General features: G+C 49.4%; 3 non-coding genes across 3 annotated transcripts in view; all 3 read left to right on the top strand.

Annotated features, from left to right (window-relative positions):
• Positions 1-4,227: 4,227 nt before the first annotated feature.
• On the top strand, positions 4,228-6,520 carry LOC124319077. Its single transcript, XR_006912771.1, has one exon. It is a non-coding gene; the product is annotated as a small subunit ribosomal RNA (ribosomal RNA).
• Positions 6,521-7,457: 937 nt separating this feature from the next.
• LOC124319074 lies at positions 7,458-7,610 on the top strand. Its single transcript, XR_006912767.1, has one exon. It is a non-coding gene; the product is annotated as a 5.8S ribosomal RNA (ribosomal RNA).
• Positions 7,611-8,250: 640 nt separating this feature from the next.
• LOC124319072 overlaps positions 8,251-10,000 on the top strand; it is a 4,582-nt gene continuing 2,832 nt past the window's right edge. Inside the window, exon 1 of the ribosomal RNA XR_006912766.1 lies at positions 8,251-10,000. This exon is cut by the window's right edge and continues 2,832 nt beyond it. This is a non-coding gene — a ribosomal RNA (large subunit ribosomal RNA).

A 10,000-nucleotide genomic window follows, 5' to 3' on the forward strand; every position in this document is an offset into this window, starting at 1 on the left:
TCCGAAAAATTCCAAGACCGGTTTTTGGTGGAGACCGGTCGGCAGTTGAGCGGGCGGCCCGGCCCGGGCTCTGGTGAAAGTCCGGCGACCCTCTCGGAAATGAGCTTTTTCGTACAGTTACTGCCCGGAACATCCACCACTTTCCTATATAGGGAAGAGGTTGTCGAAAATGAAAATTGAAAAAATTTTCTAAGTCCGAAAAATTGAAAAATTTTTCTAAGTCCCGACGATGGATAGTGAAGCTATAGGCGGCACTGGGACGAGCAAAGACGGCTGAAAAAGAGAGAAAGAGCGAAAGAAAAAAAGTTGGAAAAAATTTCTAAGTCCTAACAATTTCCAAGACCGGTTTTTGGTGGAGACCGGTCGGCAGTTGAGCGGGCGGCCCGGCCTGAGCTCAGGTGAATGTCCGGCAAAATTTCGGAAATCAACTTTTTCGTACAGTTACTGCCCGGAACATCCACTACTTTCCTATATAGGGAAGAGGTTGTCGAAAATGAAAATTGAAAAAATTTTCTAAGTCCGAAAAATTGAAAAATTTTTCTAAGTCCCGACGATGGATAGTGAAGCTATAGGCGGCACTGGGACGAGCAAAGACGGCTGAAAAAGAGAGAAAGAGGAAAGAAAAAAAGTTGGAAAAAATTTCTAAGTCCTAAAATTTCCAAGACCGGTTTTTGGTGGTGACCGGTCGGCGGGTGTGATGGTAAGCCCCGCCTGAGCTCTGGTGAAAGCCCGGCAAAATTTCGGAAATCAACTTTTTCGTACAGTTACTGCCCGGAACATCCACTACTTTCCTATATAGGGAAGAGGTTGTCGAGAAAGAAAAAGTTGAAAAATTTTCTAAGTCCTAAAATTTCCAAGACCGGTTTTTGGTGGTGACCGGGCGGCAGTTGAGCGGGCGGCCCGGCCTGAGCTCAGGTGAATGTCCGGCAAAAATTCGGAAATCGACTTTTTCGTACAGTTACTGCCCGGAACATCCACTACTTTCCTATATAGGGAAGAGGTTGTCGAAAAAAAGAAAGTTGAAAAATTTTCTAAGTCCGAAAAATTGAAAAATTTTTCTAAGTCCCGACGACGTGGTAGTAACGTGGTTGCGGGACTTGGACGTATAAAGGCCGATGAAAAAAAATGGAAATGGAAATGAAAATTTCTCGATTTCGACGACGGTGTTTGGCAACGACTCTCTCGCCCGGCCACTGGTCGGCGCGAGAGAGGAGTGAGCGAGACCCGTCGATTCGAAAAGAGAAGCCGTCACACCGTCGAGGCGTGGCGGCTCTCAAGTGGGTTGGTCGGGCGTGTCGTGATGACTCGCGACCGTAAAAAATTCCCACTCAAATTCTCCCATTTCCGACGACGGTGTTTGGCAACGACTCTCTCGCCCGGCCTCTGGTCGGCGCGAGAGAGGAGTGAGCGAGACCCGTCGATTCGAAAAAAAGCCGTCACACCGTCGAGGCGTGGCGGCTCTCAAATGGGTTGGTCGGGCGTGTCGTGAATGACTTGCGACCGTAAAAAATTCCCACTCGTCGAAAATTTTCTAAGTCCCAACTTTGAAAACGACGGTTCCTGAAAGTCGGCTGGCGGTTGGATGGGGCAATGTCCCCGTCCAATCGCTAAAAATGAGCCGGAAAACGGAGGACATTATGTCGGCGGAACATTAGTGGTTTTCCTTAGTATAGAAGAGGTCTCGATTCCTAAACTCGGAAAAATTTTCAGAGTCCCAAAAATTTTCGAAGTGTCGAATAGTTTGGTTTCTCGAATTGAAAATTTTTTTCAAATTTGCGACATTACGACAAGCAGCGATTGTAAAGCCCGGTCCAAATTTTTCAAACGAGTCTTACTTCTTGTTAGTCCGCCTGGCCGATACCAAAGAATGGCCGACCGTCGACTATCGGGCGAATAGACGGGTGAAAGAAATAAAGTCGAAGCCGGTGGTTGGATAGATATCGAAGGGAAGGCGAAAGAGGCGAAAAGGAAAGCGCGAAATTTCTTTAGTAGCTTCGACGCAAAAACTTTGGTATCGACGGGGAGCTTTGGGAAATGAAACGAAGACGCAGAATGGGAAGTTGTCCGGTTCGGGCGTTAGTTGTAGTTTCATTTCCACCGTAGCTGAGCTCCTTTCCGCCCGCCACTTCACATGATTTTAGTTTCGATTCCGTTCGATCGCGCTTGCACTGTCTTTGTTTTTTTTTCACTGCTTGGATCGCGGCTTTGCTCTAACCAGTTTAGCCCCATGCGATCAAAAGTCTTAAAAAAAAAAACCGTTGAACGGAGACGAACTCGATGAGCTGTCGGTGTGTGAAATATCATTCCTTCGGTAAAACCGTTTTCGAAATTCCGATGGTCGGTATATGTAAAAATATATCCGAACCGCGATGTGGACGGGAATTCAAACGCCCGCTTCACCGATTGGTGCGACAGCTGAGAAGCTCGTCACTCGATCCAACGACTCTTGGTCGAAAAGTTCAGAAGAGGTGCGCGCGTCAAACATTTTTTTGGTTTCGGACGTTTCGTTTCTTCGGCACGTGTGGTTTGTCTGTGGCCGTCTGTGAGAGAAATCGGACGCTTGTTCTTTGTTATTTTACCGTAACAAGACAAGACGGGAAAGATTCTTTCTTCCAAACTTACGGCATCATAACCATCAGCGTTTACCGTCAGCGACGATACGGAAGAGAAAAGAAAATGGTGCGCGTCTTTTCACTTTTTGACACCGTATCAAAAAAAAATTACCGTTCAGGCGGAAATGTGTGTGTGTGTGTGTGAGCCGAGAGATAAAAAATAAAAAAGCCACCAAACAGAACGCTTTCAAATTATTTCGTGCGGCGTGCGCATATTTCACATTTTGCCGTTTGACGGAAGCTCGTTGTGTGGAACACAGAAGTGGAGATGGACGGAGTTGAAGGGGGGCGAAGACGGCCCGGTCGGACAAAGTCAAGAGATTGAAATATACGAGAGAATTGGGTGGAAGTGATGGCAAATCTATAAAATTCAAAAATCGGATGAGATGCGAGGACCGCAAAATGTGGCGTCGACTCTGACTCTCTTTTACTACGAACTTCCCTTCGACGGAAGATATCGAGAGCTGAGCTGAGCGCCCGCTGAGTATGGCCGGCGTAATTACAAACGAGTTACGGTTGGAGCTATATCGATTGTACGTATCCCGAACGTTCATCGAACAAGCCAGATCAACTCGGCGCCCGGTAAGATGTACGCTCAGTTATGGCCATGACACACGAAGGGAGAATTCAAACGGCTGTGAGTGTACGGCCCGCCCGGAGTTGTGTGTAGGCAGTGACCTCTCAAGAAAAAACGTAAAAAAATTTTTTTTGACAGTCACCGGTCTGCGACAAGTAATCAGTACGAAACTTGGGTGCAATGCAAAAAAACATTTTGAGAATCCTTGCTTGACAACAACGAATCTAACACGATAAAAAAACGATCCCCATCGGTGTACCGCTTGCTTTTCTCGCGCTTCGGCGCAGAATCGCTTATTCAGCTGCCCTTGGAATATGTTCGTTTCGTGCATACTTGATCTCGGTCATTCTTCGGTGAACTCTTAAAGAATTGCGCACTTTTATAGGGGTAGTCTGGTTGCTTGTCTCGACTTGAAATGATTTGTTTTTTTCCGCCCATGACTTTCTATACGATGCCTCTATGCTGGCCTCTGACCGCGGTTGTTCCGAGTTTTCTCTTTCTCTTCGAAAGTCTTTGCGGAAAATTCTGCCTCGTGTGACCGTTGAGCGGTGAGGTGTGTGTGTGTGTGTGTGTCGTGCGGGGTGATGCGAGAGTGTGCCTCGGCGGTGGAAAAATAAAAATAAAACTCTGAGCCCACAAAAATTTAAAAGATGTATGCTTGTCAGCTTAGTAAAGCAGGCTTGACTTATGAGCATACAGCACGCCACATATGACCGTCGAAAACCGTAATACGGGAAAAAAAGTTGATGAATATATCAAGACCGGTCGAATGAATCCGATTCACTTTGGGCTCATAGACCGTTGAATGGTCTTTGACTTTGGAAATGAAATGAAAAAAATCCAACAAACGGATCGGATCGGTGTTTCTCTTCACTGGGACTCGCTGTGACACGCCAGGCGTTGCGATCAAAAATTTTAGTTTCCGAAGAAAAAGAAAAAAAAACGAAAAACGTGTTGATTTGGTGTGTGTTTGGTGATGCGTGGGCGAAATAAAAACCCGCAACTCGCCGGATGCATATCAAACAAACATACACGAAATACCTGGTTGATCCTGCCAGTAGCATATGCTTGTCTCAAAGATTAAGCCATGCATGTCTAAGTACAAGCCGCTAGACGGCGAAACCGCGAATGGCTCAATAAATCAGTTATGGTTCCTTAGATCCACTCCATCCTACTTGGATAACTGTGGTAATTCTAGAGCTAATACATGCACTCGAGCCTCGACTGCGGCTTTCGGGCTCGCAGAAGAGGTGCTTTTATTAGATCAAAACCAGTCGGGGCCGGGCTTTCGGGCTCGCGCACCGTACCAATTTTGGTGACTCTGGATAACTTCACGCCGATCGCACGGCCTTCGCGCCGGCGACGTATCTTTCAAATGTCTGCCTTATCAACTGTCGATGGTAGGTTACGCGCCTACCATGGTTGCAACGGGTAACGGGGAATCGGGGTTCGATTCCGGAGAGGGAGCCTGAGAAACGGCTACCACATCCAAGGAAGGCAGCAGGCGCGCAAATTACCCACTCCCGGCACGGGGAGGTAGTGACGAAAAATAACGATACGGGACTCTTCCGAGGCCCCGTGATTGGAATGAGTACACTTTAAATCCTTTAACGAGGAACCATTGGAGGGCAAGTCTGGTGCCAGCAGCCGCGGTAACTCCAGCTCCAATAGCGTATATTAAAGTTGTTGCGGTTAAAAAGCTCGTAGTCGGATGTCTGTCTTCGGCCGGGCGGCGCCGCTCTGAATCAAGGGTGTTGCGTTTCACGCTCTGGGAGCCCGGGTGTCAAAGCCCGACTCTCTTCACGGTCGGACAACATCGCCGGAGTGGTGGTCGGTGCGTCGTTGTTGTATCTGCGGCCAGAGTTGGAAAGTTCTTTCGGGTTCTTTTTTAAATTTTGGTCGTAGTTGACTCGATTCGCTCCACCCAGTCAATCGTTCGGGGTGCCCTTCACCGGGTGTCTCGGGCGGCCGGCAACGTTTACTTTGAACAAATTAGAGTGCTCAAAGCAGGTGTATCCCAACGCCTGAATATCGCAGCATGGAATGATGGAATAGGACCTCGGTCCGATTTTGCTGGTCTTTTACTTTTGGACCCGAGGTAATGGTCAATAGAGACGGACGGGGGCATTCGTACTGCGGCGACAGAGGTGAAATTCTTGGACCGCCGCAAGACGAACAACAGCGAAGGCATTTGCCAAGAATGTTTTCCTTGATCAAGAACGAAAGTTAGAGGTTCGAAGGCGATCAGATACCGCCCTAGTTCTAACCATAAACGATGCCAACCAGCAATCCGTCGGAGTTACTCCAATGACTCGACGGGCAGCTTCCGGGAAACCAAAGTCTTTGGGTTCCGGGGGAAGTATGGTTGCAAAGCTGAAACTTAAAGGAATTGACGGAAGGGCACCACCAGGAGTGGAGCCTGCGGCTTAATTTGACTCAACACGGGAAACCTCACCAGGCCCGGGACACTGGAAGGATTGACAGATTGAGAGCTCTTTCTTGATTCGGTGGGTGGTGGTGCATGGCCGTTCTTAGTTGGTGGAGCGATTTGTCTGGTTAATTCCGATAACGAACGAGACTCTAGCCTGCTAAATAGGTGACGGGTTTTATCAATTGAAACCGAAGGGAGTACGGAGGCGTCGGATCAGGTGGCGGCGATTCGGGTCTCGGTGGGACTGGTTCCTTTAGTGAGGCAATCTCTCGGCTTGGTTTCGTTGTGCTTTGTTCGTCGGGTGTACGGCCTTCACGGGTTGGTTGCCTGGCGGATGAGGTATGGCGGGGCTTTGTCGGGAATGTCTCGCGGGGGCTGGCTCTATTGTTATTCGGTCGTCGTCATCCCCGGCGATACCTTCTGCTCTCGCGTCCGTCACGCAGTCTTCTTAGAGGGACAAGCGGCGTCCAGCCGCGTGACAGTGAGCAATAACAGGTCTGTGATGCCCTTAGATGTCCTGGGCCGCACGCGCGCTACACTGAAGGAATCAGCGTGTTTCACTCTCCCTGTCCGAAAGGACCGGGTAACCGCTGAACCTCCTTCGTGGTTGGGATTGGGGACTGCAATGATCCCCATGAACCAGGAATCCCTAGTAGGCGCGGGTCACTAGCCCGCGTCGATTACGTCCCTGCCCTTTGTACACACCGCCCGTCGCTACTACCGATTGAATGATTTAGTGAGGCCTTCGGACGGGCTTGTCGGGGTGCCGTCGAGTGGGGAGCAATCTCTGCCCGTGCGGTGCCTACCAACGGCGAGACTGAAAGATGGTCGAACTTGATCCTTTAGAGGAAGTAAAAGTCGTACAAGGTTTCCGTAGGTGAACCTGCGGAAGGATCATAAACGAACAAGACAAATGTTTTGCGCATATGGCTTTGGTTGAGCACGAAACAACTAAAAGTTGCAAAACAAAAAAAACCCCATCAAAAGTCTTTCGGCGTAAGACATCGTATGAACTATGTGTGGGTTGACGGAAGAAAAATCATTTATTTTGAACGGGTATCAGGCGCTCTGATGCGCGGTGGTTTAAAGCGGATTCGCCTTTTCAAATTGATTTTTCTTTCCTCTCGGCTCAAAAAAAAACACAAAGTCTTTCGATTTGGTCTATGGCCGTGAGCAAATTCTTCCTGCTTCGATGGTGAATGTCTCTATAGATTCATTCGACCTTTAGCGGCGCTCACAGTGTTGACGTTAGTAGAGTGAAGAATACGATAGCCCGCCTGGGCCGCGAGTACCGAAGGAACAATAAAGGAGATTTTATAAAGTCTTAGTCCCTAAATCAAACACTTTGAAAAATAAAAACTCGGTGGATGGAGAGTCGGAAAAAAAAAAAAAAAACATCAAGATTTTGAACGGGTATCAGGCGCTCTGATGCGCGGTGGTTTAAAGCGGATACGCCCAATCGAAATTGTTTTTTTTTTGTTTCTCTCTTCGTCTTCGGGATTTTTTGATTCTCGGTGGGGGACGAAAGTGTGAGACTTTACTCTGGACGTTCTTTTCGGGCGTAGATACTCGTGGTTGCGTGCGTGTGCGTCGTATAGACTAACACTCCAAAGCCCGACACTATGCCGTTGAAAACCGAATGTTTTTTAAGCTTGCCCTTCGCCCTCTCGATGAAGTAGGAAGAATTCAAAATCACAATAACACACTAAACCCAAATTCTAGTACGAGTGTTTATCGGAACATTTTCTTTCTGGCTTTCTTTCTCCGCCCTCGCATTCATTTGCTTGGGCGGGTTGGAGAAAAAGAGAGAAGAAAACGAATATGTCGTTTTATATACGACCCTGAACGGTGGATCACTAGGCTCGTGGATCGATGAAGAGCGCAGCAAAGTGCGCTAATCCATGCGAACTGCAGAACACATGGAGCATCGAAATCTTGAACGTAAATGGCGGCCCAGCTTCTCGCTCGGGCCACATCTGACTGAGGGTCGGTCGAATGATGAACGAACAGAGATTTTTTCAGTCTTGGTTTTGCATGTTGGGTCGCGGCGAGATTTATTTTTCACCCGGCCTGACCGCATAAAAGCTCCCGAATCTCTAACGTCTGGGTGCCGCGCGACTTAAGTGTCCGCGATGCCTCAAATACAAAAAAGGGGGAAAAATAAAAGAAGGTTCGCCCTGTTTTGTTTTTTTCCTCTCTATTCAAAAGAAACCTTTTTCGATGGCAAAACAGATGGGAAATTTTTGAGCCAACTCAAAAAAAAATTTTAGAAATAAACACATCTTCTCGAACAAGGTGTCGGCTGCGTGTGCGCGATATACCGCTTCAACGCGAGTTTAGTTGTGTGTGTGCGCCGGGCGTGTCGAAGTGTCGACCACCGCGAATTATCACTCACTCTAACCGCTCGTTATGCAAGCTTGGTTCGCGCACGACGCGTTGTTTCAATACAAAAAGCCGCAGGACGCCCTGTCACTTTTCGTAAATTAATTTTTGCGAATAACGAGAGACTCGCTTTATTTCGAAAAAAAAAAATTTGAACCGGCAATTATTCAATCTTTCCGGCTTTAAAACGCCAAAGTCTGCCGAGCTAGATAAAGTGTTGTCTCCTTTTGAAAACAAACAATTCATTCTGACCTCAGTTTAGATGAGACTACCCGCTGAACTTAAGCATATCAGTAAGCGGAGGAAAAGAAACTAACAAGGATTCCCTTAGTAGCGGCGAGCGAACAGGGATGAGCCCAGCACCGAACCTCGCGCCCGGTTGAGCGGGTGCCGAGGAATGTGGTGTTCGGGAGGATCGTGCGCGTCTGTCCGGTATCTATCGTCCAAGTCTCCATGAACGGGGCGAGCAACCCACAGAGGGTGTCAGGCCCGTAGATAAGACGAGCCGAGACCGTGCATCGGATCCCTTCCCAAGAGTCGGGTTGCTTGAGCGTGCAGCCCTAAGCGGGAGGTAAAACTCCTTCTAAGGCTAAATATCGCCACGAGACCGATAGCGAACAAGTACCGCGAGGGAAAGTTGAAAAGAACTTTGAAGAGAGAGTTCAAGAGTGCGTGAAACCGTTCAGGGGGTTAAACGGGTGGGCCCTCGAAGGTCGAACAAGTCCCCGCTCCCGGCACTTGGTTGTATGCCCTTAACGCTGCATGGAGACTGCCTGAATTGGCGGCTCTCTTGCATAAGTCGTTTCTGCGATCGCAATAGCCACGCCAAGGTCCGCAAGTGGGGGGCCTAGTAGGACTCCGCGACCGACTGGGTGTCTGTTACACGGGGCGTCCGTTAGCGAGTTTCGTGGTTACCTTCGCGGGTGCCGCGATGACGAGCGCGGCGTTTCCCAACAGTACTGCCCGGTCGTGACCTGTCTCCTCCCGGGAGGTGTCGTAGCTTTTTTTTGTAAAAGAGAAAAAGTTGCGGTGCTCAACCTGTGGAGGCCCAGAGCGGAGAGTAGAAGTCGGGTCCCACCCGACCCGTCTTGAAACACGGACCAAGGAGTCTAACATGTGCGCAAGTCGTCGAGAAATTATCAAACTAAACTCGCGAGGCGCAATGAAAGTGAAGCGGCCCCGATGAGGGTGCATCCGCGAGGGGTGATCCCGTCTCGAACAGAGCGGGCGCAACCCCAGGGCGTCCGAATGCTCGCGAGATCTTTCCCCCCTTAAAAGGGTTTGGTCGAGTCGGCCGGACGAACCCAGAGCGCACACGTTGGGACCCGAAAGATGGTGACCTATGCCTGGCCAGACGAAGCCAGGGGAAACCCTGGTGGAGGTCCGCAGCGATTCTGACGTGCAAATCGATCGTCGGAGTTGGGTATAGGGGCGAAAGACTAATCGAACCATCTAGTAGCTGGTTCCCCCCGAAGTTTCCCTCAGGATAGCTGGTGCTCGCAAAGAGAACAAACGGAGTTTCATCCGGTAAAGCGAATAGATTAGAGGCCTTGGGGTCGAAACGACCTCAACCTATTCTCAAACTTTCAATGGGTGAGAAGCCCGGCCTTTTTCCTTGATTGAGGCCGCGGCAATTGATTTGAATCTGAGCGCCCAGTGGGCCATTTTTGGTAAGCAGAACTGGCGCTGTGGGATGAACCAAACGCCCGGTTAAGGCGCCTAAACGACGCACATTTCGGATCCCACGAAAAGGAGTTGGTTGCTAAAGACAGCAGGACGGTGGCCATGGAGGTCGGAATCCGCTCAGGAGTGTGTAACAACTCACCTGCCGAAGCAACTAGCCCTTAAAATGGGAGGCGCTATAGCGTCGTGCCTATACCGGGCCGTCGGTCGGCAGAGCGAATAACGTCCGTGTCAGCTCGAAGAGAGCGACGGCGCTGAGGCCCCGACGAGTAGGGGGGTCGCGACGGTGAGCGTAGAAGGGTTGTGGGCGTGAGC

The sequence above is a fragment of the Daphnia pulicaria genome, unplaced genomic scaffold (genome assembly GCF_021234035.1).
Source record: "Daphnia pulicaria isolate SC F1-1A unplaced genomic scaffold, SC_F0-13Bv2 h1tg000118l, whole genome shotgun sequence".
In the NCBI taxonomy this organism is placed as follows: domain Eukaryota; kingdom Metazoa; phylum Arthropoda; class Branchiopoda; order Diplostraca; family Daphniidae; genus Daphnia; species Daphnia pulicaria.